This window comes from Peromyscus maniculatus, chromosome 20 (genome assembly GCF_049852395.1).
Source record: "Peromyscus maniculatus bairdii isolate BWxNUB_F1_BW_parent chromosome 20, HU_Pman_BW_mat_3.1, whole genome shotgun sequence".
Taxonomy (NCBI): Eukaryota; Metazoa; Chordata; class Mammalia; order Rodentia; family Cricetidae; genus Peromyscus; species Peromyscus maniculatus.
In genome coordinates, this window is record NC_134871.1 from 36,451,354 (window position 1) to 36,468,460 (window position 17,107).

The following is a 17,107-nucleotide window of genomic DNA, read 5'->3' on the forward strand; positions in this document are numbered from 1 at the left end:
CTTCTGTGGTGCAAAGTGTCATGCTGTGACCTAGTACTGGCTTCCTGCTTTACACCTCTGAGTGTGTAGGCCCAGTGGGCCTCCTGGCAGAACTAGCCGGCTCTGGAAAGCTGAAACCAACAGCCTATAAAGTGACAAAGAGTATTCTTATTATACCATGAGATTGGTTCACATGGCATCCATTGAAGTATGGCATGTACTTTGACTCAGCCCCTTCCCTTCCTTTTCCCGATTATTGTCCCTTCTGTCTTCATGGCCTGCATATATGTATGGGTGTACGTGTGTGTGTACGTGTGTGTGTGTGTGTGTGTGTGTGTGTGTGTGTGTGTGTGTGAGAGAGAGAGAGAGAGAGAGAGAGAGAGAGAGAGAGAGAGAGAGAGAGAGAGATCTATGTTCAATATAAGGGAGAAAGTATAATATTTGTCTTTCTGAGTCTGATTTATTTTGCTTGATATGCTGATCTCCAGTTCTATTTTCCTGAAAAGAGCCTAATGTCAGTCTTCTTTATAGCTGACTAAAATCATTGACTTTGGATGGATGGATGGATGGATGTTTGGATGGATGGATGGATGGAGAAGCCCAGGTTCTTCATGCCCATGTTGATGGATGTCTAGGCTGGTTCCTTATCTTGGCCATTGTGAATACTCCTGCAGTAAACACAGATATGCAGGTCTCTGTGTTGTTTGCTGACGTGGAGGCCTTGGGCCCACACTCAGGAGTGGTAGAGCTGAGTCCTGTTGTAGTTCTGCTTTTAGTTTTTTGAGGAAGCTTCATATTGATTTCCATATTGGCTAGACAGTTTACATTCCCACCAAAAAAAAAAAATCAGTGAATCTTCCCATCAGTCTGTGAGGAATCCCTCCCACCTGCAAACATCCTCCTTAGTTTTCAAAGAAAAGGAGACAGCCACTGTGTGGAAAGCCTCCATTATGCTTAACATACTCTGACTCATTTGATACCCAGAGAGCTCAACTTACAAAGGAGGAACCTGAGTCACAGAGAGCTAAAGCTACTTGCTTAAGACCACACAGCTCATTCAGGGAAGGACTCATTTTTAGTGCTTACTTTTTCTCACTCCCAACTCGTAACTCCTTCTGTCATGTTGATCCCAGCAAAAGAGCATGTCCTACTAACTGCAGGTGCTTTGTGAGCTGGGCTTGCTTGAGAGACCCTGGCAGAAGATACAGAGGCCTGTGGCTGGCTGAGTCTATCATGTCTGACCATTGGAAAGCCCATCCCTACTGCACAGTGCCTAGCTAGAGGTGCTTGGACTCAGGGTGTTGTTGATTCTGTTGTGAAATCATGTGGAGGGTGACTGCAATCCTGAAACGAAGACAAGTTAGATCAATTTCCCTACATTTTACTTTCCACACATTACATTTCCTTTCCACACATCTTTAGCACCCACAGTGGGCCAGCTAGAGTGGGTGCTGGGCAAGCTACTATCCTTCCTTGGGCAGCCATCTGCTGCTTCATCAAAAGTAGGCAGACCAGATGGAGAACATCCCATGCTCATCACAGGCTAGGGCTCATGAGTCTCAGAGACCTAATCCTCAACAAGGGCCCTGGGTATGGGTGGACATATGTTGAGGACTTCTGATGTCTTATATGCAAAATACCACCTTCCTGGACCTCCACAACTCCATGTAGCATGTGATATTCTGTTCAGACTTAGGGCATTGCTCAGCAAACAGAGGCCAGAGAAATTACTCAGCAGTAGTAGAGGCAGGATGTGAACCCAGACCTCTGCCTCCAGAGCTGGCTGCTACCTCTGATACCCTTGAGCATTAGGAAATGGCAGAGTGTGGCATAAAGCCATGTCACCCCAGGGCAACTTTCTAAGGATAGATATAAGTACTCTCAATGGAAAATAAAAGCATGATCATGCATGCATCTGGTGCCTAATATGTGCACAATAATTAGGTGCGATGAGTGAAGATGTTATCCAGCATGACCCCAGGTTGTGTTCTGCCAAGAGATTAGAGACTCCACAAAGCTGTTTGACAGGAAAAGTAAGGCACAGTGTTCTTGAGGCCCCGTGTATAGCTGTAGCTGGAGTTACTGTAGTCAAACGTGCTCCTTCCTGAATCGTTCTGGGATGGGAGGAAGTGGTTAGGACATGATGTACTTAATTCCTTTTCAGAAGCTTGGGTAGATTGAGAGAGGAAGGAGGTCAGTCACATGGTATGACTCCAGTGTGTATGTACTGAAAGAACAGATGTGTAGATGGAAGTATGGGTGAGTGGATAGATGGATGGGTGGATGGATGGATGGTTGATTGAGTACGTGGGTGGACAGATGAGTTGAGGGGTGGGTTGTTAGATGGATGGGTAGCTAGGTGGGTAGGTGGATAGATGTGATGGATGAATGGGTGAGTGGGTTGGTAGATTATGAATGGATGGACAGACAGACACATAACTAGAGGTACTCCCATGTTCATTCCTCAAGTGCCTAACAAATGGTTTGGTCTGATTTGCTGAGGATTCTTAATGAGACTCTTCAGTCCAAGCCCATGGCAGAGCTGTGGTAAATAAGTTCTTGCTTAATAGGAGATAAGACATTACCACTCAGCCATCTCTATGAACAGAGGAGATAGATGAAGATTATCAGGGAAAAAAGTCATTTCTAAGTTTAAGGACGCTCTGTCATCCTCAGCTTCCACAGCCCAGAGAGAAAGAGATTTTTCTTTGTTAGGAACAGAATCAGTTTTCTGAGATGGGCACCCACTAATGAGGTTTCATTCTGCCCAGTGGAGCAATAGCAGAGATCTATCTTTAGAAAAGAGAGAAGGGGTCCCACATCTTGGCTTTTCAGTTTGGCCCTGATGTTCTTAACACTGCTAGCAATTTTCTGTTATTAATGCCTGTGGAATTAGGTAGACTTCTCCTGGCTCAGGAATAGTGTTAAGAGCCATGGTTGGGAACTTAGCATCTCCTGCATTTCATGCATAACATGCACTTCTTACAAACACCACAGAAGTTAGGCTTCTTCTGATAAGAAAGAAAGAAAGAAAGAGAGAAACAAACAAACAAACAAACAAATAAATAAATACACAGACATTCAGAGAGGCCAGGGAGTTTGTCCAGAGTCACCCAGTTCTTTGGTGACAGACCTGGAATGCCTCTCTAAGTACTCCAATCCTAGAGCTGTTTGACATCTAAATGGATGTCAGTGTGTCTGTCCACAGGTTATCATTACCCTTCTGGAGTGTTTTAAGCATCTTGAATAGCATCCGTTAACTAGAAACTATCTAGCTACAACAGAAATTGCCAGAACACTCATCCCTCCCACCCCAGCACAGCTCAGTTGAATAGACTTGCAACTCTGTGTCTTCTAGAAAACCTTAGAACAACAATCTGCAAACTATGGGATGCATGTCCCCTAACACTAAAGCACCACTGTCAACAAAGACCTTTGTCCTTAGTCCGTCACACTCACCAAGGTTCTTCCTTCCCACTCTCTAAGCACTTAGAGCTCTTAGCTGCTTAGATTTCCCTGCCAGCTGGATGACTTCAGTCAGTTAAACTCTCCGAGCCTCAATTTTTCACCAGTCACAAGCAAATTAACAACTGTAGACTTACAATGTTCTGAACATTGAATGAAGGTAACTCGTTCTTTTATCTTCCATGGTCATTCTGCACAGCAAACATCTGCTGATGTCCCATATACAGCCCCAGGCAGGCCACTCTGAGGCTTCAGCCCATACGTAGTCCTGTGCAGAGCCACCCACACAGGTCACTCTGAGGCTTCAGCCCAGATTTTTCTCTGGCACCAGTTTCTCTCAACATGCAGGCACCCGCTTAACATGCAGCAGTATGCCACATTTCTTAGGAAATTGAGTTTCCCACATTTCTTTCATTTATAACATTTCGTGACTTCAAAATTTATATGCATTGCATGTTGGCCCTCTCTTTGGCTCTTCCTCTCCCATCTGCCTACTTCCTACTTAGATAATTGTCAATTATCTGTGCCACTTTCCCCAGGAAGATTCTAACTGCCAGCCTCCACATGGCACTACTACTGTCATTCAAGGTCCTCTGTACCTTTGGACACAATGGCTGGCTGAAAGCCTTCACTGAGTACCTACCCTGTGTCTGGACCTCCCATGGGCACTCTCTGTATGCTACATCCATTCATCTCACCACCAACCTCTGTGTGATCCAGACAACACTATTTCCATTCCATAGATGAGAACCTGGAGGTCTGTAAGTGGTTTAAATGGCTTGCCCATGGTGACTTGCTCAAGACAACACCGCTGTCACCTTCTAGCTGTTTCTTGAGTCAGACAGTCAGTCCCCTGGCAGGAAAATGGGCTGCTGACCTGCCTGCCACAGCACTCCTTCCTTCATATCTAGCTGTTCAGCATCCTCTGAGCAGTCACAGGACTAGGAGGCAAGACTTCACCAGGACCTTTCCCGGCTCAGATTCAGGGGTCCTTCTCTGGCTCCCAGAAGCCCAGCCCTAACAGCTGTGCTTCAGAGGGCTCCTAACATCTCTCCCCTCCCTGTCCCCGCCAAGGTTCCCTAAATACCTTCAGACAAGGAGCATGGCCTCTCCCGGGAGTTGGCAGCAGAGGGCCACCAGGCGTGGGGTCACCAGCTCTCCATCAGCTGCTGCTGCTCCAGGCTGAGTGGGCCACACTGGCTTGAAAGGGAGCACCAGCATAGCCCATGTTATCAAGCGAGCTCCAGAGTTGTGGTTGCTGAAGGGCTGAACACTTCCTCTGCTGAAACAAGGAAGGCAGAGGCGCGGGGCTGGCAGGAGGGCAGGTTCCTGTTTTCACTAACCCACAGAGCAGACTTCTCTCTGCAAGGACGGTGGGGAAGAGAAGGGCCTTATTAATTCCTTTACAAAGCACTTGAGAATATAGGCAGCTTGATTGTAAATGGCCGGGGCTTACAGGAACTCACTTTTTCCCTCTCTCTTTCTAATTAAAAGGCAGATGGGGCTGTGAATTTGCCTGTGTATGTCCCCAGAGCTCACTGGGCCCAAGGAGGCTGGGGATAGCTCACGGCAGCTTTTCTTCCCAGAGTTTCTTTCATTTTCACGGCTCTTTTGCATCACAGCAGAAGGGGCCCAGAGCAACCCCTGAAGCTGAAGGTCTGCCATAGGCTGGCTTCAGTGGCCAGAGACCTAAGACAGTGGACAACTGCTCCCGCGCACAGCAGAACTGCCCAGCAGCATCCCTGGGCACAAAACCCACCCCTGCCGTGGTACTGCCAGGGGAAATTAAAAGTCTCTTGCGATAGAGCTTAACACAGAGAAGGGAGTGATGGCAGGTTGGAGCAAGGTGCGATCCGTGAGGGATCCCAGATTGAAGGAGAAAGAACGGGAAGCAACTGTGTTGCCCTGAGCAAGTCATTTTAACCACTGGAGGCTTCCATGTTCTCATCTGTGAAATGGACGGGACATCCACACCCTTCAGTGCTCTAGGACACCGTGATAAGGGACAGTCTTGTGGAAGAAGGGTCTAGTTCCTGGGCAACACATGTGTGCTGACATACATGGTGGAAAGTATCATTCTGAAACAGTTCACTAAAACAAATACACTCAAGGGAGCAGGGAGAGGAGAGGTGGAGTGACGTAACTTCCATGAGGACGCCAATGACAGTGGATGTGTGTGCATTCCACTCTTTCAATTTTTCCCATGGTTTGGAATTAGAATATGCATGTGTCTTTAAATAATATGTTGTTATATGTGCACTATATATAGGTTGATAGTGTGTGAGTCTGCAGCAAGGAAACCTATGGGCATGCCGGTAGGTGGGAGGGAAGCCTACTTCTGATCAGAAAATGGCCGATGGCAGTGCCAGGAGGACCTTCCTGCAAGCCACTCTCTGCCGTTCCCATTCCCAAAGTGGAAAACTCCTCAGAGAATTCAATGCTCTCCCTCAGTCCCCAGCTAGTCCCTACAGAGCCAGAGTAGAGTCTGAGGCCTATGGCCCAAGGACCCCACCCAGCAAGGCCAATGTAGAAACTCAAGACAGTCATTTAGAAACCTCACTGGGTGTCCTTTGCAAAGATAAATGACAAACAGTGGGGCAGCATCTAAATTTAGCAGTGCTGTGTACTAGACAGACTCAGCTGGCTTGTGAGAAGCCAGCTCCGGGCAGAGCATGCTGGGAGGGTGCAAGCAGATGGTGTAAAAGAACTTGGTGGAAGTGGCCTAGAGTGGGGAAGAGCAAGCAAGTGGAATCAGCTGAAGCGGGGCTTTCCCCCACATGCACACTGAGGAGTGACAGAGTTTTGGAGGGAGGGGGACACTCAGAAGGCAGGGGTGAGGTGACAACTCTTTAGCATGTATGCAGAAACCCTCAGGCTTGAATGAGTGCATTCCTGTTCCTGGTATCGGTTTGGTTACAATGGATGAGCAGAGCTCCATCCAGTCACTAGGATTCAGCCATGATGTTGAATGCATGGAAGTCCTGCCTTCCCAGAGCTCCCCTTATTAAAGCCATCGGAGACCTAGAGAACAGCTCACAATTACAGGGCAGCTCTAAAGGAGACACAGTGGGCACTGGACAGTGTCCACAGGTGGTGGTGGTAGTGGTGGTGGTGGGGGGGGGACAAGGTATATGTCGGGGTCATTGGATTATTACCCCAGGGGTTCGATAGCCCCAGGACAAACTAGATTGAGGGGTTCACAGAGAAGAAAGTGCTTCTACAGAAAAGTGGAAGTAAGTAGGGAGGGAACCTGGAGAAGAACCCAGAAGAGTCCTGGGGCCAGTTCTGCAACACACTGCAGGATGAGGCTGGATTTCGTCTTTACCGTGGGGTTTTCATTCAAGGTCATTAATGCATGGAGTCAGCACAAAAGCAAAAGACAGGAGATAGCCTTCCAGCAGCCTCGAACTAAGTGTGGAGTCAGCCTGGCTGAGCTGTGCTGGCAAACAGCACCTCCTCTCAAGAGGTCACAACTGAGGGTCCACAAAGGCACTCAGGACCATCTGTGTCAGATTTCCAGAGGGCTTCACAAATTAATTAGCTAGCAGTGCCCAGATAAACAGCCATGGGGGGACACCAGACTGTTAGCCATGAGTGAGCCAAGGATCACTCAATGAAGTGGGACAGTGTGGTTTCTACCCATGCTACAGTGACAAGATGCCTGTCAGGAGTCAGCTGCCACAGTCCCCAAGTGGAGCCGGCAGCCTAACTGGAAAAACTCAAAGCTCATCTCTCCAGCTTTGGTTCTCCTGGAGGCTGCAGGCTCAGGAAGAGATACATTGTAAGGCAGTTGGACATTGCATGTCAGGGGTGTGGGGTTATCAGCAGATCCCAAGTCTGGGGAGGTTAGGTTTTATTTTCTTTCTTTCTGCATAGATATTGAGAAGAATAGATGATGGGGAAGCCAAGCTTTGGAGCCAGTAAGCATCCCTTATGTAGAAAGAATCAGGTAACAGTGTACTTGGTTAAGCTGTTCAAAAGCACATAGATGCCTTTCCTGCCTGTGTGGACACCCTGCCTCCTGCAGATGTGGCATCCCTGGGCTACCCAGAGCTCATCTGGTCCCTGTGTATCTCAGAGCTCCCCCAACCAGAAGTGAAAACTCCCTCTTGGATACACCTGGGAGTTGTTTTCGCAACATAGGAAGGAGTCAATGTCAAGAAATGGAGTCCAGATAGCTAAAGAGTGACTATATGACCTTGTGCAGATTTCCAGGTCTCTCACAGAGCCTAATACTAATACTTCTTGCTCATGGAGACCCATAGGGAAATATACATACATTTCTTAATGTGACATAAAATCATCAAAGCCCCCCCCCCTTTTTTGGTGGACTCTTGGAAAAACCAAAATGAGTCTTATATGTGGGCACCAAAGGCAGTGAGTCTAACATAGAGCCACTGTACATGCCCCGAAGAGATGGCCCACAAGTATCCACTAAATGAATGAAGAAAGGCGACGGTGGCGGGAGCATTTGTATTTATTGCACTTTACCCTGCCTTTCCCATGGAGGGACAGAGAGCCTGCACCATTTCTCAGGAGGTGAGAGTCCTGCTTTGGGATTGACTTAGAGTTGGAGAAGTGGCCTGTGGGGAGGCCTGAGTTCACCCACTACAGTAGAACCTGGCTGTGTCATCAGGCACGGTCTCCGCAGGAAGCCTCCTGGCCCTACAGCTCCTCCACAAAAGGAAGAAGTAGAAGCTCTGCCCCACGCCCTTCTCTGCTCAGGAGGGTTGCACAAGTACCCCGACCCATTAGAGCTCTGCTCTTCTGACCTTGCTCCACTAAACCCACTCTGTGCCTCCAGAGCCTGCGTGGTTCTCAGCCCTGTAAGGGTAATTTACTAACTTTTAGATGTGCTCGTTTGCAAGCCACCACCTTTCTTAGATCCAACTCAGACGCTTACCTGTTGAAATTCTTGTGATGGCGCCTCTGTGGGCTAGCACCGGGCAGAGCTATGTATGGGGAGACAAGGCTGGCGCTTGCTCCATACTCTTGGGGCTAACCTTGAGTGGAACAGGGGACAGGAGTAAACCAGAACAGGGCAGCGTGGTGGGGTTTCTGGTGCACAGGGACCCTAGAAGAAGCATCTGGCAAGGCTTCGGTGACTGACATTGACCGAGGTCTGGTGTTCAGGGGATCATCAAAAGTGGGAGAATTTGGCACAGCTAGACACTTGACGGGCTCATGGAATGTGTTCCCTGTACCTCTTTCTCGATTCCTTTTTCTTGTGGGATGACTTCAGTTCTGTCTTATCTGAAGTTGATGGTGACGTCAGTCCTGGCCACTGGCAGTCATCTTGCCTCTTTTACTCATTCTCTGTCCCTCTCAAAGCTACTGGAGCAGGTTAATAAGGAAGCCCATCACTGTCTTCCTCCCACACTGTTTCTGTTCCTATTGTCCTGGGCCTTTCACAGCTACTCATCAGGGCCTCGTGGATCATGCCATGGGACATTAGACAGGGTGAAGGATGGCAGGCCTGGTGGTGTCTGTCTGTAGCTCAACAATTGTGAGAGTAATCTCTACCTGTCCGGGGTCAAGTGGTTCGCTGACCTGCCTGCCACCATCAACAGAGCAGAACCCTTAGGTGGGGGTGTCCCCCTAGCTCCCCTCTTTTCTCCAGTATTCCCTTACTGTTTGATTAGTCACGCCTTAACTTTGGATCATGCACCCACAGCAAAAACCTGGGAGTGATCTCTCACGGTAGTCAGTCAGTCACAGACTGTTTCCATAGGTAACTTGGCTAATATGTACCTATACACATGGAAACTGGAAAGAATGACATTTCTTAAAAGATACTGATAAATATATACTCTAGAATTTTTATTCAGTGCTTCGGTGGTTACCTTTGGGTATCCCATTCAGGAGATGAAAACACCAAGGAGGAAATGGATTGTTTCTAAACAGGAGTCTTGAATTTTTTTTTTTTTTTCCGAAATCTTACATTTCACCCATCCCTATGTCTTCAGGGAAGGCGCCGAGATCCTCTGAGCTCTGCTTAAGAACAAAGCTATTACAATGCCTTCCCATGAGACGGGCATTCAGGGTGGGGGAGTGCTGAGGGTTGCTGGGCCCCACAGAAGGCATTTTTCCAGGGTTTCTCACAAGACCAGTCTCTGTCTCTGCAGGCCTGGGACATGTGCATGCAGTCAGTGTGGCACAGCTTCCGTGCCCCATGTGGCCAGAGCAAGCAGATGCTCACAGGGAGGCACGGGGGTGGGAGACTGAGGGAGCTAGTTTTAGAGAGAGAAAAGTGAAGAGAAGCTGCCTTCCCCCAGATCTCCAAAGATCTTGAGGCCTTAATCATGTCGTGCTGACTCGGATTCCCTGGAGCATCTTTGTGCCGAAGCTGCTGGAATTAGTCCCATAATGGAGCCACTCCAAGCAGCAGCAAAGACCTGTACTGGGATCTGGAAACATCTGGCTGCCTGGCTGGTGATAAAGCCACTGTGCTCAGCTTCCGGCCTCTGTCCCAACTTTGTCTGCCACTCTGCCGCAGCACCCTCATCTCATGAGCAGCCACCCCAAAGTAACTGGCCAGCCACCTCTGGGTGCTCTGAATGGCACAGAAGGTGTTTTTTGAAACCCCACCTCATGCTCTCCCATGATGCCTTCACGGGTCTTCATGTTCCACTTCCTCATGACAAGATTCTATTGTCAGAAGAAGAGCAAGCTCAAAGTTGGCCTTGATGTCATGTAAGTCACTGCCACCCAGTTACCGTCAACTGGCTCGGTGTAAAATCATCAGTCAGGGTCAGCTCAGCATTCAGTGATCCATGACTAATCGCACCAGCTGTGGGAGGCTGTGGAAATAGCCTCAACTGAGATGAAAACTCCAGTCCTAAATGCCTCCATTATGCTAGAGCAGTGGTTCTCAACCTTTCCAACGCTGTGACCTTTTAATACAGTTCTTCATGTTGTGGTGACCCCCCCAAACATAAAATTATTTTCATTGCTACTTCATAACTGTAATTTTGCTACTGTTGTGATCTGCAATGTCAATATCTGTGTTTTCCGATGGTTTTAGGTGACCCCTGTGAAAGGGTTGTTCAATCCCCACAGGGAGTCACAACTCACAGTTTGAGAACCATTGGCCTAGAGACTATTCCACTGCTTTAAAATTCTAGTTTGCGTATCAATAAGTTTAGTGGACATTTATATGGAAAGTATTTTATGGGCTATCCTGTCTTTTCATATTTGTGATTTCATTTGATCTCATGAGAACTCTATAAAACATTGCTTAGATTATCTGGCAACGTTGGCACTATTTACTAGAAACTTGATACACATAAGCCCTTTCATGCTGCTTCAAAAATGCCTACTAACAAATTTATAAGGAAGGTATTGTTCTCATCCTTACTTTAAATCCAAGAAAACTGAAGCCGGGGAACTTCAAGTAGCTTTCCTAAGGTTGTCTAGCTGATCAGTGAGTGCTGGACTTGAACTTGAGCTGATGACCTGATACCCCATGCTCTCCGTGCCTCTTCTGTGACATTGCTACATACCCACTTTACAGATGAGGAAACTGTTACCTAAAGAAAGAAGCTAAGTGCTGTACGGAGCAGAATTTTGCAAGAGGCCCCAACCTGAAAGCCCATTTTCCAACTAATCTTCCTACATCTCTTCAAAATAACAATAATTTATGCTTGCTTTCATTTGACAGATTTGAAGGGCATGATAGGAAATAGACTCTAAGGATGGAGCCAATGTGGAGGTGCAGAAGTGTGCATGTCCTTCTTGTAGAAGTACATCAGAACCTTAGCAAGAGACTCTGGGAGGACCCAAGGTAGCATTTGAAGTAAGGAGCTGCTTGAGTGGACAGCTCAGAGGCTCTCAGTGTCCTCATCCTGGTGGTGGCTGGGCTCAGACCATGAGATGAGGAAGTGGGCTCTGCCAGGGAAGTGCCAAACCCATCTGTAGACACAAACTATGGGGACAGGAGGTTCCAAACAGGCACCGGAAGCTAGAGCCACAGGCTGCAATTCAATGAGTCAGCAGACAGTTGGCCCTCAGGAATGAAGAGATAGCCTCCCTCAAATTCATTCCTTCTCCTGTAATATGTAGAAACCCCTGTTAGAGCAGTATAGTGCCTCCACCCAAGCTAGTTAGCTCTTGCCTCTCTGTCCAGAGTCACCTCCAGTCTCTTGGACGGGTCATCACTGTTGTAGACTGTCCCAAGAGGCTCCCGGCTTGTTCTTCTATATTTCCAAGGTCTACTGTCCCATTGAACTATCCTGCACACATATGCTTTCTAGGGCAGGTAAGGTCTTGAGTCTTGAGTCATGGTCTTCTAGTCAAGAGATGGACAACCAGATCTCAGATTCCAACTACAAAGCTAGGAAAATGTGTGTCTCCTATAAAGCCACCCATGGATGACATGTATCTAGGCCTTCCTAGAAAAGTATTACAAAGCCAACAATGACAGAAAGTGTTAAATTGCAGCTCAGTCCTGCCCCTGCCACCCATGGACCCAGCTGTCACTTTCTCTCCATAGTCCCAGGGACTGCTGGACCTCCTGGATGGATGGACTCAGGAATGAGTGACAGAGAGAAGCAGGAAGGACCCTTTGCAACTCCTGATTCTGAAGTCAGCTGTGAAGGGCAGTGCAGGCCCATGTATGTGGAGGAAGTACTCTTTAGTAGGGACAGGCTCTGGGACTGTACCTTAAGTCCCTTTTTCAACAGAGTGCAAACTCCACCTCACCTATCATTAAAGTGGAACTTTCCAAGTGTGACAACTTGTTCTGGGAAGTCAGTCATTTTTAACTACCATGTACTTAAATGGTTTCTGACAGTGGTAGAGCCTATTAAACATGGCAGATGTGACAAGTGACAAAAAGTGTTTTGTCAAGTCTGAGATGTGGAGAAGACATGATAGATGGACATCCCATTGCAGAGGGGCAAAGCCCAGACTAGTCCTGTCTACTTCCAATGTAGCGTCCAGGAAGGGGACACTGGGTCCGTGAGGTCTGTTGTTGGAGCCTGTCCCCTCACCCAGACCCTTCTCCCCTGGGTTTTTTTGTTCCATCTCACCACTCATTTCCCTGTGAATTGTCCTTCAGTGGCCTTAACATACCGTGTACTTGTTGATTTGCTCCTGTGACAAGTACTGGTGACTGATGTCCCCAAGGCAAGGATCAAACTATAGTGTGGAATCAGCTTTTAAATATGATCTAAATGCTTTTCTATTTGCAACTGCAATGGCAATTCAAGGGGACCATGAGGCTGTTCTTGAAACTGTAAGGAGCTGGTGAAAGTCCACAGCTGGCTCATTATGCATGGATAGAGGGCTCTAGGAACCAGCAGAGTTGAAATACCCATGCAATCCAGTCACCCAGGCCAGGTAATAGGGATGAAAAGTCAGAACAGACTGCCTATGAATCTTACCTTGATTCTGCCATCTACTGGGGCAGTGTGTTGTCATGGAAAAGCACACTGGAATCAGAAGACTTGGATCTCAGCCTCTTCTACTGGGTACCAGCAAGCTACTAAACCTCTTTGAGACTCTTCCTCCGTCTACAGAAATGTTAGGGATGAAGTGGGGGCATATACAGAAAAGCATCAAAATAAGTAATCTGTATTCCTCATCTAAGCAAAGTCTAGGGTATTTAGAACAGGCTCCATAGCTGATGGGTTTGTACCGAGCAGAATGCAATGAAGTTTTAAACATTTGCCAAGAGATTTCAGAGGACGATGTTGTGTACCTGTGGCCTTCCTAGTCTGCAGACATGACACCTCCTTTTCAGAGCCCTCGGTGAAACCAGCCTCCATCAGGCACTCCCGACCCATTAAGGGGAAGAAAGGTCTCATACCATCTTGCTCTCTGACCAACCCTGTAAGCAGCTTCCTTATTGACTGCCACCAGCCAGCCACTCATGAGTGGAGACTGAGAATTCGTGATGTGCTGTGCTAGGCTGGGGCTGTTCCCAGAGGGCGGTGGTAGAGCATGGGGGAAGTTAAGCTTTATAGTCTTGGCTGTTGTTACCAGCCTTGAGATCTCATACACCTCACCTCCACATTCTGGACTGTGGTCTCTCAATCTGTAAAATCAGGGCGTCGGGGTGGGAAGTTTGCTAACGTGTAGAGGGTTGTTGTAGAGATCACAGGATAGAAACATAAATTAAGAGCCTCAGCTCTTAAGAGGCCACTTATGAAGGCTGAATGCCTTTCACTTTCCCTATAAGTGTATGCACACTCAGTCACCTTCACATTCTATCTACCAAAAGCACCCACCCCTTGGTTGTGGCTTGCACAAGTTACCACTTAATTCCTGTTAGAATGGATAAAGTAGACCACTCCCATCTGACAGCCCAAGGACACTGAGCAAGAGCAAGCCACACCTTGGCTCTTCCTACCCAAGTTCCATAGCCTCTGCTAACTAAAACCAAGAACCACTGCTTCCAGTGAAGAAGAAAAGAGAAGTGAGCCGTGACTCCCTACGGTATAGTTTCAAGATAAAAGTTGTGTTATCCGTTGTCATCACTCATGTTAAGGTCTGCCAGAACTGTGCTACAGACTTCAGTGAGACTCACGGTCTCAGGTAACAAACAAAGAAATTACTCCAGGCTAAGGGCATGCAAGAGAACATGAGCACATGCTTGGATAGAAACCATTTTTTTAAAGTCTCTATGCTGAAGTTTCCAGAACTGTCTCTAGGAACTCCTTGCCTCTCAGAAGCATGCTCGGATTCCAATGTCCATGGGACTCAGTGGCAGGCTCAGACTTGAATGCATTTCCAGAAAAGGAAGGGTACAGAGCAGTGAACACACACCCTGGTTCTGCTCTCCATCCAGAATCCCTGGACCACAGCCTGGGCTGGGCTCCTGATTCAGATGTTTCTCCCTCAGATGCTCCCTCTAGCTCCTCCAACAATGAAGGGATCAGTCAAGCTGCCTCCTACCCTTTGGCCCAGTTCACTTCGGTCATACATATCTATAGGAAAAGGGTGATGAACGTATGTTCATCTAGCCAGTGATGGAAAAATCACTTCACTTCCCTGCCCTCAGCAGCCCACATTCTGGAGGCACTCGTATTCAGTCATTGCTCAAGGGCCTGCTTGCTGTGTGCTCAAGCCATTTCAGCCTGACCGTGAACAGATGGAGGCAGTGATATTCCTAAATACTTAACAATACTCTGTTCAAAGGCCCCCTTGGGCTTCCCATAGCTATAGAAGCATGACCTGCACCCTAGGGCTTGTGTCAAGGTGACGTCTCTCACCTGCTTGTGATTGACTGTCCCCTGACCTTATTTCTCAGCATCTTCTATGCATATTCCTCTCCTCCTCCAAGAAAGCCCACCTACATCCCCATCCTTCTGTATGCTGGCTCCTTCCTTTAAAACATATATATCTCTTTACAGGGATGCTGGAGTCTAGAGACCACAGCTGTTGTCTTCGATATCCCCAACCTACCTGGCATCCTTTCTACTCCCCCAGAGACCAGCCAGTCCCCCCTGACACTCATTTCCTCTCATCAAAGTCCTCTCAAGTCCTGCCTCTCTTCTGCAGAGTTCTCCAAGCATGCAGGTGCCCCACAACCCCTCCTTAGAGTTCTCAGTGCGTAAGAATCCTAGGCTCTTTCCTGACCCCAATCATAGAGGTCTTGCTTGAGGTCACTCTGATGCATAGACTGCTGAGCACAGTCCATACATTGAAAAACTATGTGTCTGGCCACAGCTTGAGGACTCAGGGCGTAAGACTCTACATAAAAATTAGACAGAGTCAAATACACTTAGGTTGATCCCTCTTAAGTAGCTGAGTGGTTGGAGTCACTGTAGTTCATAACCCAGTGGGAGCTGGGGGTTTGGGTGCTCCTCAGGGTACTGCAGTGCATTGGGGCTGGAATAACTCATGGCATGGCGGGAAGGACACCAACGGTTAACACCATTCCCGATGCTAATCAGCGTTCACTGTCACTGAGTGCCGATTACCGGTGTGGGGTCTCTTGCATCACTGTCTTGCATCTTCTTTGGAACCGTTGACCCCCTTCCATGAGAAGACAGGGGAACTTACAAGACAACAGGCAGTACTGAAACCAAAACCTCAGACTGTCTGTTTCTACAGCCAGGGCCTTCCTAGTGGGTGTCAGCCCCACCCTCTCACAGAGACAGGCAGGGACCAACACCAGCGGCCACAGACACAGGCCTGCTAAGGCATAGCGGGTAGAGTGTGGAATGGTGGGTGGCTGCCTGGGATGCACCTCATGTCTGTCCCTCCCCAGCTGTGAGGCATGAGGTGCACAGCTTCCCTTCTGCCCGCTGCCTGGCATCCCCAGAATCAGGATTCATGGGTTGTTCTGAAAATGGAGCACAGTTAATGCCACTGGACTCTTGCGTTTATTGTCTGTCCCTAAGCTGAGGCTGCCTCAGTCCATGCAAGCCTGGGTGCTCACTGTTGAGGAGGTGGCTGTGGGTTTCCCACCTTCCTCTCCCCTGAGGATTTCCTACCTCACAGTGAGGATACAGGAGAGGTGATGAACAGTGGAGAATTCAGAAGTGTGAGATTCTAGGAAAGAAATAGAGCAGACTTCTCAGGGACTCCCTTCCTGAATAAGAACATTGAACCCTAAGGCGGGGCCATCAGGGCATACCTGGGCAGCAAGATTCTCTCTCTCTCTCTCTCTCTCTCTCTCTCTCTCTCTCTCTCTCTCTCTCTCTCTCTCTCCTCTCTGTCTGTCTGTCTGTCTGTCTCTCCCTCCCTCTCTCTGTCTCTCTGTCTCTGTCTCTGTCTCTGTCTCTCTCTCTCTCTCTCACACACACACACACACACACACACACACACACACACACACACACACACACAAAATGTGCCTCTGTTGGCTTGTGAGCTAACGACTTCTTCAAGGCAGGAAGGTCTGAGAGGGAGTCCTCTTGGGGCACACCAAAGTCACAATTTCAGGATGACTCCACCAGAGTGGCAGAGTTGGAGTTCCAGCCTGGTCCCTTTCCCTCTAAGCTCAGGCTTTTTTTCCAGGCTCTGCTCATCAAGGACCACCACTTCTAAGTCCTAACAAATGCGCCCCTCACCCCCAATGAGGGCAACTTGTTTAACTGCTGATTTTTCCACCAAGAACAAGGTTTCCTTCAGAAGGATTGGTTACAACAAGAAGGGAGAGGAAAGTTCTCGAAGCTATCTTGCAGTGTCAGTAGCCCACGCCTTTACCCACTTCCTCCCCATATCAAGAACCCCAGCTATTTATAGCCGGCAAAAATACTGAACATCAGAGGCCCACCCTGAAATCCTCATGTCCTCAGGCATTCCTATAGGCAAAGTGGGGTCCACTTGACACCACCTCCCACCCCTACACTTTGCAGTGCAGAACATGGAGCTGCAGCATGAATACCTCCAGTGCAAGTGCCATTCTGTTACAAGAACATATCAAGTAGTTTCTCAGAAAAAAAAAAAAAACTGGCCACTTGATGTTACAGAAATAAATTGAGAGTGTAAAACTCACACTCAAAATAAGTCACCCACTGTGGTGCATTGCCAAGGTCACACTGCATTCCCAGTCCTGGCTGGCTGCATGTTTGACCTGCACTGTTGTTGATTCTCATGAGGAACCTGGTGGATTCTCTTTTGTTTGTAGATGCTGAAGCTCAGAGCAGTCTGTTTTGCACATCTTGCCGGAGGTACCAGCTGGCGGAGTTTAGTATATAAAACACAGTAAAAG

At 48.1% G+C, this 17,107-nt stretch overlaps 2 protein-coding genes across 2 annotated transcripts in view; one reads left to right on the forward strand and one right to left on the reverse strand.

Annotated features, from left to right (window-relative positions):
• Positions 1–4,810, reverse strand: part of Sla (Src like adaptor) — a 32,054-nt gene extending 27,244 nt beyond the window's left edge. Inside the window, exon 1 of the mRNA XM_076555999.1 lies at positions 4,532–4,810. The gene's annotated coding sequence lies outside the window, so the exon portion shown is untranslated. The remainder of the gene's footprint in view (positions 1–4,531) is intronic.
• Tg (thyroglobulin) overlaps positions 1–17,107 on the forward strand; it is a 186,485-nt gene that overhangs the window by 142,731 nt on the left and 26,647 nt on the right. The window lies entirely within an intron of this gene.